General features: G+C 36.1%; 1 long non-coding RNA gene across 1 annotated transcript; it reads right to left on the bottom strand.

Annotated features, from left to right (window-relative positions):
• Window positions 1-8,887: 8,887 nt before the first annotated feature.
• Window positions 8,888-10,380, bottom strand: LOC134484408 (uncharacterized). The gene is made up of 2 exons (XR_010061853.1): window positions 9,730-10,380; window positions 8,888-9,036 (listed from the first exon to the last, which is right to left on the bottom strand). It is a non-coding gene; the product is annotated as an uncharacterized LOC134484408 (long non-coding RNA).
• Window positions 10,381-22,913: the final 12,533 nt, after the last annotated feature.

Genomic DNA, 22,913 nt, shown 5'->3' with positions numbered 1-22,913 from the left:
TCTTTCATCTCAACATCTTAGAATTCCACCAAACTACCTGTATTTCTGTACACATAGTATGTATACAGTTCCTTCTTCTTTGCTCACTTTTGCATATGGCACCTGCTGTGTGCTTACTTACATGGAAAATTGTTCAGTTCCAGTACAGCCTTGTTTGTTTTCAAATATAATTCTTCGCTTCCAAAATCAAATGTGGGTTTCAGTATTTCCAAATTATTAATAAATAAACATGTTACCTATGGACATAAATACCATATAAGACACACACACACACACACACACACACACACACTTGTATAGTTACACTTTGTTATTCACAATGTAACTGCTAAAGTAGCTCTGTTAGCACTTTGGTGGTGACTACTTTTCATCTTTTTCACATTGTAGCCTTATACGGAGACTGAATATGGACTGCAAAGTTCTTATCATTATGTTTACCATCCTTATTAATCTCTGACCTCTCATGTAATGAGAAGCTCCAGTGTTTAGCATAGTTTGGTTCCTTGGGGATTCTGCCTGTCCCTTCCCATTATATCTTCTGAAGATCAGTCTCATGTCCCTCAAATATTGGAATGTGGCAAACTCATTTTTCTCCCAGTCTGATAACTTTTCCTTTCACATGAGATGTCCTTTTCTGTTATATGGAGTGTATATGTCTTTGTGGAAGTTTGGGTTTTCTTGCCAAAAGATAAACCACTTTTTTTCTGACAAGAGTAGTTTAGGAGATATCTCCATCCTCTTAGGCTCTCTCTCTATTCACCTGTATAATGAAATGTCTGAGCTATGTGAGTAGATCTGCACATAGTTGATCCACAAATCAAATGTGGGTTTCAGTATTTCCAAATTATAAATAAATAAACATTACACCTATGAACATAAATACAATATAAGACACACACACTCACACACACACACAACACACACACACACACTCTTATGCCACATACACAAGTGTTCCTATATATTCATGCAGAGACTGAGACACAGAGAAACACAATAGAATAAGAGCATGTAGAGATTGTACATGAATTAAAACAATGAAGGATAATAGTATTTGTTTACATCCTGCTTCACCATTTGGTCACTTATAAACATGGCTAAGAAAAAAATGTATTCCCCATGAGTTTTCTTCTGTGTGAATAAGTTAATTTCCCAAATCACTTAAGTTGATCGGGTGTGGAATGCTTGTAAGCTACATGGTTCATGAGCATGTATGCATGTCTACACACAAACATTTAGTTTTACACTTGTGTACACTGCATTTTGGGAAATTTTTCTCCATAATACATAATTTTCCTTTCTATTCACTAATTGATCAGTAGATTAATTTTCTATTGATCTTAATGAAAAACACAGCTCCCCAAAACAAGAACAAAAAAAAAAATTAAAACAATAAATGGTTTTCTCAGGAGTGCAGGGGACATAGTCAGTTATAAGAGCTTATTAGATCTATTAGATTAGATCTGACCCAATCAAGCAAAATTTATAAAAATCTAAATGTAGAGAAGATAGGGTTAGACTTAAAGCTCTGACAATTATGAAGCAGGAATGGTGTTGTACATACTTGACCTCTCAGTGGACTCTGCTCTTGTAAAAAAAATGCTGGAATGCATAGGATTCTATTGTGATGCATTTCACACTTATTTTGATGTACTTTAAATATTTCTCCACATTAAATTAAAACAAACAAACAAAAACAAATAAACAACCTTCCCACAGCCAACACAGAAAATGACTACATTTTTTAATTTGAAATATTTTAAAGCATCTTCCTTTTCATTAGTAGTTTCTTTATTTGTATAGGTAGCTCTCTAGTTAGAGAGTGAGTCCTTGCCTCTTCCAGTTAAATTTCCAGAATATCAACTCAAGAACCAGAATGTTATATTTACATTTGGATTTGTTCGATAAAAATGATTTATGAGAGATCCTGAGGATTCATAAAAGAAATTTTACTAAAGCTAAAAGCACACATTGCACCTGACATGATAATAGTAGGAGATTGCAACACCCCACCCTCATCACTGGAGAGATCCTAGAAACAGAAATTAAACAGAGATGTGGAGAAAGTAATAGAAGTTATAAAACATATGGATTTAACAGATATTTATAGAACATTCCATCCTAAAAAATAAGAATATACATTCTTCTCATAACCTCAGGGAACTTTCTTCAAAATTGACCACATAATTGGTCCCTCAACAGACCTTAACAGATACAGGGAAATAGAAATACTCCCAGGCATTCTATCAGATCACCACACACTAAGACTGGTCTTCAACAATAACAATATTGACAGAAAGCCCACATATACACTGAAATTTAAAAATGCTTTACTCCATGACAACATGATCAAGGAAGAAATAAAGAAAGAAATTAAAGACTTCTTAGAAATTAATGAATAATGAAGATACAACATTCCCAATCATATGTGATAGATTGAAAGAAGAGCTAAGAGGGAAACTTATAGCTCTGAGTGCTTGTGAAAAGAAACAAGAGAGAGAATATGTCAGGAGCTTGATAGCACATGTAAAAGCTCTAGAACAAAAAGAACTAAGTAAAGCCAAGGGGGGTAGAAAGCAGGAAATTATCAAACTCAGAGCTGAAATCAACAAAGTAGAAATGAAAAGGACGATACAAAAGCAGGAACTTTTTCTTTGAGAAAAGCAATAAGATAGATAAACCCTTAGCCAAACTAATCAGAGTTCAAAGTGATTGTACCCAAATTAACAAAATCAGAAAGGAAAACGGAGACACAAGAACAGAATCTGAAGTAATTAAAAAAATCATCAGATTCTACTATAAAAGCCTATATTCAACAAAACTGCAAAATCTGGAGGAAATGGACAATTTAGTAGACAGATAACAGGTAGCAAAGAAAATCCGGAATAAATAAACTATCTAAACAACCCCATAACTCCTAAAGAAATAGAAGCAGTTATTAAAAGTCTCCCAACCAAACAGAGCCCAGGTCGAGATGGGTTCAGTGTAGAATTCTATCAGACCTTCTTAGAAGACATCATACTAAAACTGTCCAAACTCTTCCACAAAATTGAAACAGACAGCGCACTACCACATTCCTTATATGAATCCAGAATTACTCTTATACCTAACCCACAAAAAGACTCAGCACAGAAAGAGGACTTCAGACCAATTTCCCTTATGGATATTGATGATAAAATACTCAAGAAAATTCTTGCAATCTGAATTTACAACACATCAAAAAAAAATCATCCATCATGATCAAGTAGACTTGAAACCAGGGATGGAAGGATGGTTTAATATAGGATAATTCATAAATGTAATCCAACATGTAAACAAACTCAAAGATAAGGAGAACATGGTAATTTCATTAGATAGTGAGAAAGCATTTGACAAAATTCAACTACCCTTGTGGATAAAAGTCCTGGAAAAATCACGAATTGAAGGCTCATATAAAAACATAGTGTAAGAAATATACAGCAAACCTGTAGCTAACAACAAACTAAATGGAAAGAAACTTGAAGCAATCCCACTAAATCAGGGACTAGACAAGGCTGCCCAACTCTCTCCCTACTTATTCAAAACAGGACTCCATGTCAGAGCCAGAGAATTCAGACAGCAAAAGGGGGACAAAGGGATTCAAATTGGAAGGGAACATATCAAAATATCACTATTGGCAGATGATATGATAGTATACACTTAAATGACCCCAAAAGTTCCACCAGAGAACTTCTTAACCTGATAAATAACTTCAGCAAATTGACAGGGTATAAAATTAACTCACACATAACAGTAGCTTTCCTCTCCTCAATGAATAAACAGGCTTAGAAAGGAAAAAATGAAATCACACACTTCACAATAGTCCCAAATAATATAAAATATCTTGGTGTAAATTTAAGCAAGAAAGTGAATGATCTGTATGATAAGAAGTTCAAGTATCTGAAGAAGGAAATTGAGGACAATCTCAGAAGACAGAAAGAGCTTCCATGCTCATGGATTGACAGGATTAATATAGTAAAGATGACAATTTTACCAAAAGCAATGTACACATTCAATGCAATATCCATCAAAATTCCTACGTACTTCTTTAATAGAGATAGAAACAGCATTTGCAAATTCATGTGGAATAAGAAAAAGCCAGGATATTTAAAACTATCCTCAACAATAAAAGAACTTCACAATAAAAGAACTGGCGTAATCATCACCCTTGAACTCAAGCAGTATAACAGAGCAATAGTGATAATTACTGCACGGTATTGGTAAAGAGACAGATGGATAGACCAGTGGAATAGAATTGAAGACCCAGAAATAAACCCACACACCTATCATTTGATATTTGGCAAAGTAGATAAAACCATCCAAAGAAGTAACATAGCATTTTCCAAAAAGAGTGGTGGTTCAACTGGAAGTCAGCATGTAGAAGAATGGAAATTATCCCATTTTTATGACCATGTACTAAGCTAAAGTTCAAGTGAATCAAGGACCTCCACATCAAACCAAATACACTCAAACTAATAGAAGAAAAGGTCCCAAAGAGTCTTGAAATCATGAGCACTGGAGAACATTTCCTGGACAAAACACCAGTGACTTATGATTTAAGATCAAGAATTGACAAATAGGACCTCATAAAACAGCAAAGTTTCTGTACAGCAAAAGATACTGTCATTAGGACAAATCTATAATCAACAGATTGGGATAAGATTTTTACCAATCCTATATCTGGTAGCTGGTAATATCCGAAATATACAAAGAACTTAAGAAGTAAGGCACTAGAAAGCAAAAATTCCCTATAGAAAATGGGGTACAGTGAATTACAAAACATTCTCAGCTGAAGGTTATCAAATGGCCAAAAAACAACTAAATAAATGTTCAACATCCTTAGTCATCAGGGAAATTAAAATCAAAACAAATCTGAGATTCCACCTCATATCAGTCAGAATGGCTAAGATATAAATCTCATGTGACAGGAGATGCTGGTGAGGATGTGGATAAAGAGGAAGACTCCACTTTGTTGGTGGGATTGAAGACTGGTACAACTCTTTTGAGGTTCCACAGAAAATTGGACATTCCATGACCTGAGGACCCAGCTATACCTCTCTTGGGCATATACCCAAAAGTTGGTCCAACATACAACAGAGAAATATATTCGACTATGGTCATAGCAGACTTATTTAAAAGAGCCAGAAGCTGGAAAGAACCCAGATGCACTTCAACAGAGGAATGGATACAAAAATTGGTACATCTGCAGTACAGAATATTACTCAGCTATCAAAACAATGACTTCATGAAATTCATAGGCAAATGTTATAAACTAGAAAATATCATCTTGAGTGAGGTTACTCAATCACAGAAAAACACACTTGGTATGCATTCATTGATAAGTAGATATTATCCAAAAAGCTTGAATTACCCATCATGCAATACACAGACCACATGAAACTCAAGAAGGATGACCAAATGCAGATGCTTCACTCCTTCTTTAAAAGGGGAACCAAAATACCCATGGGAGCGGATAAGGAGGCAAAGTTTATTACAGAGATTGAAGGACCTGCTTTTCAGAGCCTGTCCCACATGTAGCCCATGCATATTCAGACACAAAAACTAGATAAGATGGATGAAGCTAAGAAGTGCAGGCTGACAATAACTGGATATTGATACCACCTGAGAGACATAGACAGTATATGTCAAATACAGAGGCAAATGCCATCTGCAAACTAGTGAATCAAGTACCAGACCTGTGTTGTAGGAATTAAAGAAAGGATTGAAAGATCTGAAGGGATTTGCAACCCCATTATAATTACCATGCTAACCAACCACATCTTCCTGGTACCAAACCACTATACATGGACTGATCCATGGTTCCAAATGGATGTAGAAAAGGAAGGCCTTGATGGATACAATGGAATGAGAAAGTCTTGTTTCTGCCAAAGTTGGAGCCCCACTGTAGGGGAATGTGGGGAGGCATGGGAGGTCATGGGTGGGAATGTGAACCCCTTATAGAAGGGTAGGGGGAAAGGTTAAGGGGCTTATGGACTGAAAAACAGGGAAGGGAATAACATTCAAAATGTAAATAGGAAATAGCCAACAAGGAGAGAGAGAGAGAGAGAGAGAGAGAGAGAGAGAGAGAGAGAGAGAGAGAGAGAAAGAGAGAGGGAGGGAGGGAGGGAGGGAGGGAGATCAGGGAGGGGAAAGAGGAGGTGGGTGAGGGAGAGGGGTACGGGGAAAGGGAGAGGAGAAGGAGGAGGAGGAGGAGGAGGAGGAGGAGGAGGAGGAGGAGGAGGAGGAGGGGAGGAGGAGGAGTTGAAAAAGAAAGAAAACTAAACTTTCATTCTTCCCCATCCCCTCTCTTCCTCAGGTGTTGTTTAGTCGATCATGTTAGTGAGAGGTTATGAGTGTAATTTCTCGTGTTACTTTGAGACACCATCTCATAGTAAAATTAGTCTCTTACAATCTTCTCGCCCCCTCTTCTGCAATGTTCCTCAGCCTTGAATCAAGTGACATTTTGTTAATAGAGCCTTGAGACTGGATTTGAAGTTTCTCTCCTGCTTTTTGATTGGCTGGGATTTTTTTTCTTACCCCCTTTACCCCCATTTTATTTTATTTTTTTTTTGTTTTTTTTATTTTTTTATTTTTATTTTTTATTAACTTGAGTATTTCTTATATATATTTCAAGTGTTTTTCCCTTTCCCGGTTTCCGGGCAAACATCCCCCTCCCCCCTCCCCTTCCTTATGAGTGTCCCCCTCCCAACCCTCCCCCCATTGCCTCCCTCCCCCCATAGTCTAGTTCACTGGGGGTTCAGTCTTAGCAGGACCCAGGGCTTCCCCTTCCACTGGTGCTCTTACTAGGTTATTAATTGCTACCTATGGGGTCAGAGTCCAGGGTCAGTCCATGTATAGTCTTTAGGTAGTGGCTTAGTCCCTGGAAGCTCTGGTTGCTTGACATTGTTGTACTTTTGGGGTCTTGAGCCCCTTCAAGCTCTTCCAGTTCATTCTCTGATTCCTTCAACGGGGGACCTATTCTCAGTTCAGTGGTTTGCTGATGGCATTCGCCTCTGTATTTGCTGTATTCTGGCTGTGTCTCTCAGGAGCGATCTACATCCGGCTCCTGTCGGTCTGCACTTCTTTGCTTCATCCATCTTGTCCAATTGGGTGGCTGTATATGTATGGGCCACATGTTGGGCAGGCTCTGAAGGGGTGTTCCTTCAGTCTCTGTTTTAATCTTTGCCTCTCCCTTCCCAGCCAAGGGTATTCTTTTTCCTCATTTAAAGAAGGAGTGAAGCATTCATATTTTCATCTTGAGTTTCGTTTGTTCTAGGGATCAAGGGTAATTCAAGCATTTGGGCTAATAGCCACTTATCAATGAGTGCATACCATGTATGTCTTTCTGTGATTGGGTTAGCTCACTCAGGATGATATTTTTCAGTTCTAACCATTTGCCTACGAATTTCATAAACTCGTTGTTTTTGATAGCTGAGTAATATTCCATTGTGTAGATGTACCACATTTTCTGTATCCATTCCTCTGTTGAAGGGCATCTGGGTTCTTTCCATTTTCTGGCTATTATAAATAAGGCTGCGATGAACATAGTGGAGCACGTGTCTCTTTTATATGTTGAGGCATCTTTTGGGTATATGATTGGCTGGGATTTTTACTGTGATCTTTGCTGCAGAGACTGTAATTAGTTCTGTATATAAGGACACATGGCTATGATTGTTGTTAGGTATGATACTGGCTTTAGTATGTAAGGGGCTGTACATTCTCCCCCATAACCACAGCTTCAATAACCTTATATATGTGGATAAACTACCAGTACCATCTATGTTCACTGAACAGGACTTAAGCAAAATTAGAGAGCTGTTGGCTATCACCAAGCTATTCATGCCACTGCACTGCCTTTGTGGCTATCCTGCCATGTGCTTGGCAAATCTTCCTGTATAAGAATATTGGCTTTCTGATAGGCAGGAGAATGGTAAAGATAAATTTCATTTTAACATATAAAAGGAAATTGAATTTTTTCCTGCTGTAGCACGTTTAATTAATTGAAGCAAAAAATCTATTTACTTGATGTTATGGAAATATCATTTAACAATATAATCTTAACTCCTTTTAAATGATTAAAAGTCACATGTAGTTGGTAGCTGTCATACTGTATAAAATTGGCATCAGTATTGGGACAATGAAATATTCTCTGTTTTATGCAAATACATAGTAATAATGAACAAAATTATGTACCAAGGTTCATGCTGAAGGGAACTAATTACATTTATTCAATTTTATAAGATAATTTCATATTAGCTAGGTATCAAGTGCATAATAATTATGATTAAATTATTACTTAAATAATAAAATAAGCATACTAGACTTACCAACTGGACATTGAAAACAAAATATATTAGAATAATCAAAAATATTTTTTAAAACAAAATGATGGAAACATTGTATATATAAAAGCAGCCTGGAGCTATATGTCACTTTAATGTTTTACAGTGTGTTCTAGTGAGGTCCCTGAGCAGATAAAATTTTATGCCATGAAAAACCAAGAACCTAAATTTGATACCTACACATATATATTTGGAAGATTTCCATATTCACTACATGACTTGAACACATAAAAGCTTACACAGAATATTAGTAATGAGACTAATGAGAACAATAATAATAATAAGAAAAAGAAAAACATAACTCTAGGAACATTTTAAAGAAATAATGTTTTGGCTTTGCCTTAAAATGGGAATTTCAACACATTTTCTTAGTACATTAACTATTCAAAGAAAAACTAAAAGGCTCTTATTCATTCTATATGAAAGAAAAACACATCTGATCAATTGTGTAAAGAAAGAGAGAACTGTGAACTCTAAAATTAATATAGTCATTGCAGAGGAATGAAACAGACACTGAGCCAAGGTTCTATAAGTAAACATATGGAGGATTTACTGCATAATATTAACATATTTAATCTAACACATCTTACTAAGATAAAGGAAAGAAAGCTGGAAATTGCCTGAATGTAGTCTCAGCACCTAGAATGTGGCAAGATGTCCCAAGTTCAAAGATACCCTGAAATACATGAGAAAATTATAAATAGGTTTGTTTTTATTATGTAATAAGTGTTGTAGTATTAGCTTACAGGTTAAGAGCACTTACTACTCTCTAGAGCAAACATGTTCAGTTTCCAACACACATGAAGCCACTTGCAACCAGCTGTAAAAGCTGCTGCAGGGTATCTGACATCTTCTGGTCTCCCCAGGTGCCTGTGTTCATGTGCACAAGTTTATACACAGACATTCACACATAACAGATCATTAAAATAAAAAAAATTCATGAATGTATTTTCTGCGCAAATTATGAATAGTAAGCATCCTACATATGCAAACACAATTGATGCAAAGTAATAAGAATAGAGAAAATTAAGGATTAATTCTTACACAGTTCAGTAAGCATAAAACGCTAAACTTCACGATTGTATTGCAATGTAGATGCTAAAAAGAAACGAGCATTTGAATTTATGACTAAAATTATTATAAAAATTATTTTATTTATTTACATTCCTGCCATTGCTCCCTCTCCAGGTCCTCTTCCACAGTTCCTAATCCCATTCCACTTCCTCCTCCCCTACTCCAAGAGGATGCTCCCCATATCCTGCCAGTCATCCCTGGTCCCTGGGGGCTCACGTCGCTCCAGGATTAGGCCAGACCAGGCAGTCCTATGCTATACATGTGTCAGGGTCTTGAACCAGCTCGTGTATGATACCTGGTTGGTGGCTAAGTGTCTGGGAGATCTCAGGGGTGGGGATGATTCGAGACTGTTGGTCTTCCCATAGAGGCTGCCCTCCCCTTCAGTTTCTTCAGTCCATACCCTAATTCAACAAGTGACAGAAATCAGAGACTGATACCGTTTTTAAAATATGTGCATGATTAATTTTGAATGGTATACTATGGGTTCTATCATATAAAATTGATTACAAAATGTATTTATTATAGTCTTCTGAGATGGCAATTCGGCAGTATTTATACAAGTATTACATTACTTAACAGCCTTGACATCATTCCAACAACGTGTTTTGTAATTTATACAAAATACAATGTAAATAATCAACATTGAGTACAGTGACTGAGTCAGTGTTCATGCTGATTTACAGTAACGAACTTTAGTTAATGAAAATGAAAATAATCTGAATTACATAGGTAGGCTATTATTTAAACAAAAGAATATACTACCATTTCTTAATTGCCTGATGTTACATGAAGAATTTCCCCATGTACATGTATTCAAGATATATTGTTAAATGAAAAACAAATAACAGAATATTGCATTATGTTGTCAAATTTCATAAACAGAAGATTTACATATATCCTTTAATTTTGTCCATGTATAGTAAACCTCCAATAAGGGCAGGGGAGGCATGTGACAGAACACTGGGCGTTTTAGGTCAATTTGAGCTATGCAATGAGACCCAATTTTTAAAACAAATAGAGCAGACTTGAGAGAATATCTCCCAAACTTTCTTGGTGGTTACATTAGAAGTTTTAAGAAAGCAAGTTATTCTTTGACAATTCCGTAGATGCACAACACATGTATGGAAGCCCTCTACATTCTCAACCTCATCCTCCCCAAGCAACATACCCTCTTTGGACTAAACCCTGATAGCACTTGCATATCTTTATTATTTGTTTCATAAAACCCTGGATTTAACCTGAGCCATTTCGGTGAACATGGGTGTGAAGCTATACATTTAACCACTAATAAGACACCAGTGGCTACATCATTTTTTTTCTCCAGCACTGTCCTTAGTTACTTTGAATAGGCAGGGTCAATATTATTTAGGGTCTGTTCAGATAGATTGTGACTTCTTGAGTGTCACAACTGCATGATGTTCAGAAGACAGCAACTCACAGATCTCCTTATCTCTTAATTAGCCCTTGAAAGAATCCAAGCCCTGCACTTCACATTATCTCTAAACCAGCAGTTATCTCCAATGGGTAATCATTTGAAAATGAAAACTTAATTTTCTCCAAGGGAATCTCACTGGATACAAAAATTAAATTTAAGTTTAGACTGTGTATAAAGCACTAAGGGAACTCACCCTTATCTTTGGAGGTTCCTTGTCTCATAATGGGTCAGGACTTTTTCTTCATGATTTCTTCTTCCTTATGTTATTTGTTTATGTATCTATTAATTGTTACTCTGTATGTTTTGTGTATATATTTTCCTGGTTTTATGTTTCCATAGAATTCCTGAGTGTGTGATTGGAAGTCTGGGTCCCTGTGTCTGTACCTGATTCTTGTACCTTGTACTGGTTCTTTTCTATCTGCTTGTTTTGTTCTACTCCAGTTCATTAACTTGCATTTTATTTTTATCGCTGAAATGACTGTTTGTTTTCTAGTGAGAGTCGGAAGAATGTAGATACAGATGACAGGAGAGGAATAGAAGAAGGAGGGAATAGAGGGAAGGCAAGTCATAACTCAAATATATTGCATGAATAAGTCTAATTTTAAGAAAATAATTTTTAAAACATACTTTCTAGGGCCTGTCTGCGCCATTTTCACAAATTTTAAACCCTTTCCAAGGCACAGAAAATGATTTTTTTACAGCCAATCTGGGACTGCCACTATGGGAGTGAAGCCTCTATAGAGTTGCAATAATGCAGTAGGAGAGTCTTTAAATGCTTCCAGAGACATCAATCCACTGAGGTTCAGTGGGAGTTTCACATGATGGTTGTTACAATTTTTTAAATGGAAGATATACATTCAGTTTTTGAAACTCTTCAAGATCGAATTAAAAATTGTATGGGATACAATCATGGCATAGGTTTTTTCCTTTGAAATTTTCAAAATTAACCCAAATAATACTAAAATGCCATAAGTAAATCAGAACATATTGTATCCTATGCCCATGTCAACATGACAATTAAGAAATAGAAGTAGATGTGTATCAGTGGATAAAATCTCTTTCTGTAGAGGCACTATAATATTTCTGGGACAATTTCATTTTGTTGGTAGATGGGTTAAATCAAAGTCTGATAATGAAGACCTTGCTGTAAAAGACCATTCTATTACTAAGGGACTCTCAAACCCTGTTGTATAGAATGCTAGCATTTCATTCAATCATCTGAAGCAACTTTGGCAATGTCTTTATGACATTAAAATGACTGCACAGCAGTTAGTGTTCATCAGTATCTCTTCTTCAAGCAGAATACTTCTCATTTCATCTTTGGTGTAACAAAAAATTCCAAATTCAATTTCATGTAAATTGGATGATGATGGTGATGATGATGTTGATGGTGGTGGTGGTGGTGGTGGTGGTGGTGGTGGTGGTGGTGGTGGTGATAGTGGTGGTGGTGAAGATGATGAAGAAGAAGTCAGAAAACGATATTTTGGAACAGTGAACAAAGCCCATACTATTTTCAGTGTTTTCCCTATCTTTAGTGTGTCTATGTTCAACACTGAAACATAATCTATTGTAAGTGCTAGGTTGGTAAGGAAGCTAGGTTTAAGCTCATCAATAGCTCACAAAACACCAGAAGAGAAAGCAAAATTTGTCATGAGAAATATATATATATATATATATATATATATATATATATATATTCTCACAAGAAACACTTATCATAACCATAGCAATGAAACAATATAATTTTGTGAAGCACCTAATTGCCTTTCAGAGTTTAGCTAATTAATATAAAGTGATCATGTACAGAGTACAATCCCTGGCTGTCAGGACCAAAGCCCAAGGATTTTAGATTTTGTTGTCCTAGGATTTTAAAAATGAATGACATAATTGATGGCAATGTGCAACTCTAAAAATCTTACCATATAAGTCACAAAGACACCATAATATATGCTATGTATCAGGTTAGAACCTTTATATTCATATTTATTCAGAGTTTCAAAGAGTAAAATTGTTGAGGTTAGGAACGGGACATTTTTTTGGTTTGCATTTACTTCTATAGTGTGCAGTTTGGTTTTGTGGATCATTACACAGTGTTTCATTTTATTTTATTTGAACAGGTGATATAAGTTAACTGTACAGATTAATGAGCCTCAGTTTGATATTTCAATAATGCAGACAGCATGCACTAAACCAGTGTAACTACGTTTTTTCACTGACTTTTCTGCAACTTAACAAAAGTTAGGATACTCTATTCTACTTTTATGGAAAAATGACTTCCATAGGATATAAAAATCCTCAATATATTTTCAGAACTTTTTTTCTTATTTTAGAATTTTTATTTATTCTTCACACATGTTTGCAATTTACCTTGATCACACCAATCCTTAACTTTGTTCTACTCTCTCTGGATTCATTCCCTTTCCAGCTACATGTCCTTTATATTTTCCTGTTTTATTTTCTTTATAATCCAATGGTTCACTGAGTACTGCCTGCTGGGATCTTCCCTAATTCATTGTCTTAATTGTGTACATGATTGTTTTCCAAATCCATTTTCTGTAATAATTTTGGCTACAAAAGTGGCCTAGCTATATAATGAGTATAACAGTGTAAATATTGTGGACCTACTTCAAATGATAAACACCCAAATCCTTATTTTTTCCCCAAATTACCAGACATCAGTAAATCAGAGGAGAACATGGACTATAGAATTTGGTTCTCTAGTCCAATTTGATATCAATTATGCACTATCTACCTTACTGTGTTCCCATGGTCAGACTTGAGTGTTGTGGATATTTTACCATGATTTATTCTTCAGGAAGAATAAGATACAGGAGGAAAAACAGGGAGAGGAATGGCTTGAGGTCCATTTAAACCTCAACTCAATATGTTCATTAGTACAGGAGAGAGTTTATTTGGCATTGTCCTTTGTGTATTCTACATTCTTGACTTAGTTGCACAGAATCTATGTGAAAATTCTACCTATCCCCGTAGCATTAGGAGCCACACAAAGGAGAATATATATATATATATATATATATATATATATATATATATATATATATATATATATATATCACCAAAACTGGATAAGATTGATGAATCTAATAAGTGCATTCTGCCAGAAACCAGATATAGATATTTTCTGAGAGACAGAGCTAGAACATATTATATACAAGAAATGTGTTTATGTAAAAATCTAAAAATAAAAAATAAAATTTTCTTCTACCCTGCTAACTCTGGAACCTAAGTGTCGGAAATTCTCTGCTAGATATCTTGGCAGAAACACAATCCCTCTTCTGCTGCGCAGTGTTTCATGACATTACACACTTTCCTATACTCAAACCCTCACATAAAAAACATACAACACAATAATCTTTGATCCAGTTGATTAGATATAATAGCCCACTTAAACATACAAAGCCAGGTACCATACATCCCTTAAGAACATTAACAACGACCTGTAAATACACAGTGCAGAATCTTAAATTCACATACCATGGCTTCTCAATCTGTCATCTTCCTTTCTCTCTTTTTTCCTCTAGTCTCCTCCTCTTCCTTCAAACTTCTCTTCCGCACATTCTTCCTTCTCCTCCCATGATAACCCTCCTTCTCTCCTGTTCCTGCCACTCACATATACTTTACAAATTCAATGGGGTCGTGGTTCTGGTGAAGTAACCTGAATTCTGAGTACAGGACTATGCAGCTGACCTTGGGGCCGGGGAATTAGCTTCGACCACAGATAACTTCAGGGCAAACCACAACATGAACCCTAGTGTCAAACCAGTGAACTGAAAATGAACTACTTGTTTGCAGATTTTGAGAAAGGATTAGAAGAGATGAAGGTGCTTTCAACCCCATATGAACAACAATGCCAATTAAACAGAGCTTTCTGGTAGTTGACCAATATTCAAAGAATATACATGAACAGACCTATTTCTCCAATGCATATGTTGTAGAGGATGGCCTTGTTGGGTTACAATGGAAGGAGAATCCTTGGTACTGCCTACGTTTGACTCCCAGTTCAAGTGAATGTCCAGGGGCAGTAAGAGAGGTTATAGTGAAAAGAGTAAGGGGACTGGTAAGGGATATTATAGTCAGGAAACTGGGAAAGGAAATAATATTTTAAATGTAAATTTACAAATTTCCAATTAAAAAAGCAATACAATTCGTTTAAAATTTAAAAAAAAAATGAAAGAAATAAAAGAAAAGAAATCTTCCAGTTAATCACAACTATTGACTCAGAATTTTAAAGGGTCACTGTCAGGGAATGGTATTCAGAGTAATACTAGTGGAAAGACTGATATGATGTAGTCTCATCAAGAAGCACTTGTCCCTCCCAGATATCAATGCCAGACACAAACTACATCATTAGAATTCAATGCATGGAGGAGTTTTCTCTGTACTGAGGACACAATACTTGCCTTATCTTTCTTCCTTAGGACCTTTTCCTTCTTGGTAAAATGGTAAAAGCTATGAGCTCTCAGGAAAAATTATAGTGCCCTTGCCAACACGTGGATTTTGGGATAAAGAAATGAATTATATAAACTATCTGACTACCAAGAAAAATAACAAGCATGGAAGTTGAGATGCTTCTGAGAGGCCCCCAGCTCCTGATTCCATATGTTCAAATCTCAGATCAGGGCTATCTCTTCAATGAATCAACTCAACCCCTACCCAAGACTCAAGGGGATTTCCCATTGACCACGTATTTCTTCCCTTATCATACCAAGACAGAAGGCCAGCTTCATATTCCCCATCTCTGATCACTTCATCCTCTGTGTTCTCCCTCTCAAATGGCTGTATACAATGCATTAAAGGGCGATTAGTGAACCCTAGAGGTCCTGAAGGGATATCTGAGAGGCGGTTGCAGTCAGGACACTTGTGACATCACAGAAGAAGCTAAGGCTTTCCAGGATACAAGAGTTATTTCAGCGAGGCCTAATGAAGTCACTGAAAACTGCCATGGTCTACCTGCTAAACAGCTTTCCTTATATTGACCAAATTTGAGGGTGACACTTTCAGGAGAGTCTCCTGTTTAAGGGTGGAAACCTTTACACACTACATCTCTCTAAAGGTAGAGATTTCTCTTTGTTTCATTAGGGGTTACTTGCTCTGAATGGACAAAGTTAGGGTCTGAGCATGGCTAGAAAAGATTTAGCAACATAGAGTGGAGGAGATTCTTCTAGATAATATTTTTTCCCAGGTTCATTCCTGTGACATACAGTTCAATATCCCAGGTTTTCTCTATATCCCAAAGGACAATATTTTGCCTACAGACCTTAATTGAATGAATATTGTATTTCACTTTCTCATTGTACATTCCACGATGAGACTTTATTAATATTCCTGTATGTGCACTCAAAAATTCTGTTTCCAATTCCATTTTCAGCAAAGCAAATGACATAATGACTATAGAATTCTCTAGTCCTATTTGATAGCAGTACTACACTATCTACTTTCCTGTGTTCCTATTGCTAGAATTGAGGGTTGGATGTTTTACCGTGATTCTCTCTGAAGGCCAAACATACGATACTGGAGGATGGGCAGAAAGAAGGATGGCTTGAGGACCAGTGAAACCTCAACTTCAATAGGTTCATAAGAACTTGAGGGAGTCTATTTGGCACTGTCATTTCTGAAGTCTACATTCTTGACCTAGTTGCTCAGAATCCATGTTACAATTCCACCTAACCACATACGTTTAGGATCCACCAAAAGTATATATATATAAGTCAGCCACCAAAATAGATGAGATTGATGTAGCTAAAAAGTGCCTTCTGCCAGCAACCATATATATATATATATATATGTATATATATATATATATATATATATATGTATGTATATATATGTGTATATATGTATGTATATATATGTATATATGTGTATATATATGTATATATATGTGTATATATATATATAATGTATATATATGTGTATAATTTCCTGAGAGACACAGATAGATCATACCAACTACAGAAATTAATGCTAGTGGGAAATCAGTGAACTAAAACAGACCTCTTGTTGGCAAATTTTGAGAAAGGATTTCAAGAGGTAAAGGAGCTTTCAATCCCATAAGAACAAAAATGTCAATGACCCAGAGCTTTCTGGTACTAGACCAATATTCAATGAATGTACATGTACAGAGCTATTGCTCTAACTGCATGTGGCAGAGGACCTTGTTCATCACGAATGGAAGCAGAAGCTATTGGTCCTCTCTAGGTTTGTCTCCCAGTTCAAGGGAATGTGAAGGCACAGTCAGTGGTGCTGGAGAAGAAGGGGAAGGGTACGGGTAGGAATCTTATGGGCAGGAAAGTGGGAAACGAAATAACATTAAATGTAAATATAGAAAAATCAAGTTAAAAAAGCAATACAAATTGCTAAAACATTAAAAAAAAACCAAAGGAATAAAGGAAGAGAAAACTGACAGTTAATCATACCTAGTGACACAGAGAAGTAAAGTGGTAGTCAGTGGAAATATTAGTGGAAAGACTGAGATGATGAAATCTCAACTAATAGCACTGCTGCTTCCCAGACTGCACTATAGATATCCAAAACATAGAGGAGTTTACTCTGAGGTAGGACAAAATACCTGTCTCTCCTTTTTTCCTTAGGACATTTTTCTTCTTATCAAAAAGAGTAAAGGCTATGAGCTCTCAGGAAAGCAACTGTGCCCTTACCAACATTTGACTTTTAGAATAAAGAAATTAATGATATAAACTCTCAGATTTCGGAACCATAAAAACAGGGAAGTCCAGATGCTTCTGAGAGGCTCCCATATCCTGATTCCCATAGGTTGGAGGCTCAGATCTAGGCTATCTCTTTAGCATTCCCACTAAATCCCTACCAGGTACTCACTGAGCTATACCGAGGACCATGTATTCCTTCCTTTTTTATACCAAGACAGATGGCCAGCTTCCTTCATTCCCCACATATCTGATCTTTTCATCCTCTTTGTTCTCCCTCCCAAATGGCTGTTCATTATGAATTAGAAGTCAATTAGTAAAACCTAGAGGTACTGAAGGAATATATGAGAGGCAGTTGCAGTCACGACAGCAATTGTGACATCACAGAAGATAGGTATCTCCAGGTACAAGATATTTTTCAGACAGGGCCTAATGATGATGTCTCTGAGAACTGCCATGGCCTACCTGCTGAACAGCTTTCCTTTCCTTGTCCAGATTTGGGAGTGCCTTTTCCAGGTATCTCTCCTGTGACTCATGGGAAACCTTTATGTACTCCATCACTCTAAACGTAGTGACTTTTTTTCCTTCATTAATGGTTTCATGCTCTGAATGGAGAAAGTTAATCGGGCACTTGGCATGGGTAGAAAAGGTCTAGGAACATGGAGTGGAGGAGTTTATTCTGGATAACAATTCTACACTCAGGTCTGTTCCTGTGACATACACTTCAATTTCCTAGGTTTTCTTTGTTTCCCAAAGGCCAGTATTTTCCCTACAGACCTTTAATTGACTGAATATTGTATTTCATTTTCATATTTTACTTTTCTTATAGAATATATATATATATATATATATATATATATATATATATGTCATTCCTGAATGTGTACTCAAAAATTATGTTTTACAATTCCATTTTTTGCAATTAATAAGCAATAAAGCATGCCAATCTATAGAGTGAATATAACAGTGTAAATTTTTTGTACCTACTAGAAATAATGAGTCCAAAATCCTTATTTTATCCAAAAATAGGAGCTAGCAGTAAAGCAAAGGACATCATGGACGATAGAATGTGGATGTCTAGTCCAATTAGATATCAGTTCTATAATATCTACCTTCCTGTTCCCAGGGACAGACTTAAGGGTTTTGGAGGTTTTACCATGATTCTTTATTCAGGCCAAGCACAAGACTCAGGAGGATGGGCAGGAAGAGGAATGGCTTGATGTCCAGAGAAACCTCAACTTCAATAGGTTCAAAATAACAAGAGGGAGTCTGATTGGCATTGGCCTTTGCTGATTCTACATTTTTGAACTAGTTGCACAGAATCTATCCTAAAGTTCCAACCTAACACATAGTTGTAGGAGCCACGAAATTATATATATATATATATGTACATACATATATATGTACATATATATATATATGTGTGTGTGTGTGTTAATGTGTGTATGTATATATGTATATGTATATGTATATATATAAATATAAATATATATATATTATAGATAGAGATAGAGATAGAAAGAGATAGGTAGATAGATAGATAGATAGATAGATAGATAGATAGATAGATAGATAGATAGATAGATCTGCCACAAACTACATAAGATTGGAGACGCTAAGAAGTGCATGCTGCCAGGAAACCGATATAGATCTTTACTGAGAGACACAGATAGAGCATGCCAATTATAGAAATGAAGGTATTGGCAAACCAGTGGAATGTAAACGAATCTCTTGTTAGTAAATTTGGAGAAAGGATTACCAGGACTGAATGGGCTTTCAATCCCATAAGAACAACGATACCAATGACCCATAGCTTTCTGGTACTAAAACAATATTCAAAGACTGTACATGGACAGAACTATGGCTGCAGGTGCATATGTAGCCTTGTTGGACATCAATGGGAGGAGAAGCTCTTAGGCCTACCAAAGCTGGACCCCCATCGTAGGGGAATGTCAGGGGGTGATGGGAAAGGGAGTGGTTGGTGAGGGGGCACACCTTTATAGAAGAACTGGTGGGGGAAGGGATAGGACGCTTACGACTGGAAAACTTGGAAAGTGAATAATATTGGAAACATAAACAAAAATATCCAATTTTTCTAAAAGGAAAAATAAAAGTTTAACAAGCTGAACAGCCAAAGTGCAGAATCTCAATCCCACTTGAGAGAGAGAAGAAATGAACTACAGGAGGGAAGTGTGAGAGACCTGGGTGAGAAAGGAGACAGTAGGGACAGAGGGACAGAGTTATTGGTGGGGAGTAGGACTGAAACCCTGAGTGTCAGCAGAATGAATGAAAAGAGGCAACTTCAGGAGCTAAAATGTTGGCTGTGGGTGGTGGCTCTAGAATATTCCAGAGACCTGAGAGGTAAGAGACTATCCGGACTCAGTGAAATGTCCGGGAGTGGGTAGAGGGAATTGTAGAGACTACCTCCATGAGGAAGAGAGAGCATCAAGTGAGGGATAAGGTTGCCATGCATAAATAAATACTCTGACCCATATGTGTTCCTGTCTGAAAGACCTTCAGGGCAAAACCAGAGAAGAGCCTGAGTAAAAGGAATTCCAGTGACCAGCCATATCTGGGAACCAGATTAAATAAAGGCCCCCAAGCCCTGACACTATTACTCATGCTTTGTCATGTTCACAAAAGGGACCTGTTATGACTGCCTTCTGAAAGACCCAACAAGCAGCTGAAAGAATCAGATGCAGATAATTACACTCAGCTAATGTACAGAAGCTGCTAAGCACTGTGGTCGAACTGGGGAAAAGCTGGAGGAAGCTGAGGAGGAGAGCAACCCTGCAGGAGGACCAGCAGTGTTAACTAAGCTGGACCCCAGTTTTTTTTTTCAGACACTGAGTCATCAATGAGGCATCATGCACCAGCTAATATGAGGCCTCTAAGCCTGGAGTGCTGGTTCTGGACACAACACAAGATGCACTTAATATTCAAAAGACTTGAGTTCCCAGAGAGTGGAGAGGGCTGGGAGATTGGGGGCAGTGTGGGAGTCAGCATCATTCGGATGGGCATGTGGGGTGTAGGTATGGGATGTAGAACAGTCAGAGTATGGGCTGGGAGAGGGATGAGATCTGGATTGTAAATTTCTATTAAATAAAATTTTAAAAAAGAAGATGTAAACTAAAATAAACTTTCTTTCCCAACTTTCTGTTTTCCATTTTGGTCACGGTATTTCATAACAGCAATAGAAACTCTGGCTAAGACATGGTATTTTGGACAAAAGTGGGCAAATGCTAATTAGAGAAGGATGACATCTCTGTGGAGTCAAGTTGCATGATCTGATTCAAACGTCCTTATTCAGAGGTAGCAACTAACAGGGAATTTCTAAGACTAAGTTTACTATCATGACACAGTGAACCCTTTTTAATCCAACAATTATGGGATCCGTGATATGTTGAAACAATTCAAAAGACTGGGAATATTAAAAGGGAAGAATCTTGTTGAAATATTCATGGAAGAAATGAAATTCATATCTATTAGATTACCACAAAGAGGTTGAGACTTCTGATTGCTGCCTGCTACCCAACACAATCCATATTCTCTTTTATTCCTTCCAAAGTAATAATAGATTAATTAATAAGACTCTATATCTAGAGTGAAAGTTTGTATTTAATGTGAACTTTACTCCAAAGATATTACTGTTTGTATGGGAGTATTTTGCTTACTACATTTATTATAAAAAGAATTTGTGTAAGAATTTCAATTGGAATTGCTTGGAAAAGTTTCTATAGCTTGCAGGTATGGTTTACCTTTAATGAGTTTACTGTAGCAGGGAATTCCATTTGTTTATATCATTGTTTCTTCTACATCTACTGATGGAAATGACAATAGTTAGATTAATTCTCTAACACTTGGATATAATTTCACTTACCAAAGGAAATCATTATTGAATAACTTCAGCAATTATCTTTTTCACTACTGATGGACTTTCTTCATGTACACTGGTATTGGCTTTTGGAAAAAGAAAGCAAAATTCATTTTTGAATGTCTCAAGTTAGCAAAAGCATTTTAGAAAAAAGTCATTCTACCCTAATTAAAGGAGATATGTATCTAATGGTAACTAAGTTTTAAAATAATTTAAAAGGATAACATTTGTGTTATTTCTTATTTTTTAACTGTCATACAAGAAATTAAATTCAGTTTGGTCAGTACTAATGTAAGGGAATAATTCTGTGACATAGAAATATTGCATAAAGAATAGCCATCCCATTAAATTACTCTTGTTAATTTTGATTTTGCATTACCTTGCAATTCAGAATAAGTATCTTATATTTTCTTGCATTTTACCAATTGGGTATTCTCATTTTCTCAAATAACATGCTTCTACATATTTATCTCAAAATATTTACAAACAAATTTGCAAAAATATATGTACTACAGAGTTTCCTTTATGCATGTACTTAATATCAATATATATCATCTAAACTTTTCCTATTGTAATTCCATTCACCATGACGAATCAGATTTATTCTGGTTCTACATGTTTGACAAATACACCTGCACACAAATTGTTGTTGCTATCACAGAGAAGACAAATATTTGGCAACATAAAATGTTCCAATAAAAATCAATCGATTAGAATTAAAGCAGTATGTCAGGTAGAAAATTAAAGCATGCTAGCTGGAAAACAGTTCTGACCAAACAAAACTTCACACGTGTGAGCTTTAAATTTTAAATATACTATGTTGTATGGCAATATGAACCCAGTCTAAAATGATCATCCTTATGTCCTTTTAGAAGATCTAAAATATTTATAGTATTCTTTTGAATGTATACGGGCATTTTATATTTTATAGTGAGTGTTTTTTCAGAGGCACTTGTCTCTTTACATTCTTATTTGCTTTATGATTAGATAATGGAGAGCCAGTATTCCATCCCAGACAATAAGACTTTAGATGCTGTATTCCACCACTATACCACAGCACTTTTAAAAATTTCTTAAATGAATTCATCTCCTAAAATTATTCTAATTGTGAAAGTCATATACACAGACAGAACTGCTTCATGTAAGTAATTAAAACCGTATGATTTCATTCAATCAATTAATAATTTTATATTTTCACAGTTTAAAAAGATGTTTGTATGTGACTGAAAATACATGGAAGATACTTGTATCCCAACACTGAATCAATACTCTCTATTCCTGTCTTATCCCATAAAAATCTTTCTGAGAGTGGTTTAAGCTATGTTGGAAGATATGCCAATGATTCCTGAACCAATAAACCCAATACCAGCTGTCTATTTTTCTTTCCAATGACTGTGTGTTCATATAAAAAATGGAAATATTATTTCAATAACTTTTTAAAAAAAACATGAATCACTATAGTCTGCTGACCCTTACCTTTTGTACAT

Source organism: Rattus norvegicus, chromosome Y, assembly GCF_036323735.1.
Source record: "Rattus norvegicus strain BN/NHsdMcwi chromosome Y, GRCr8, whole genome shotgun sequence".
Taxonomy (NCBI): domain Eukaryota; kingdom Metazoa; phylum Chordata; class Mammalia; order Rodentia; family Muridae; genus Rattus; species Rattus norvegicus.
This window is presented reverse-complemented; position numbering and strand designations above follow the sequence as displayed.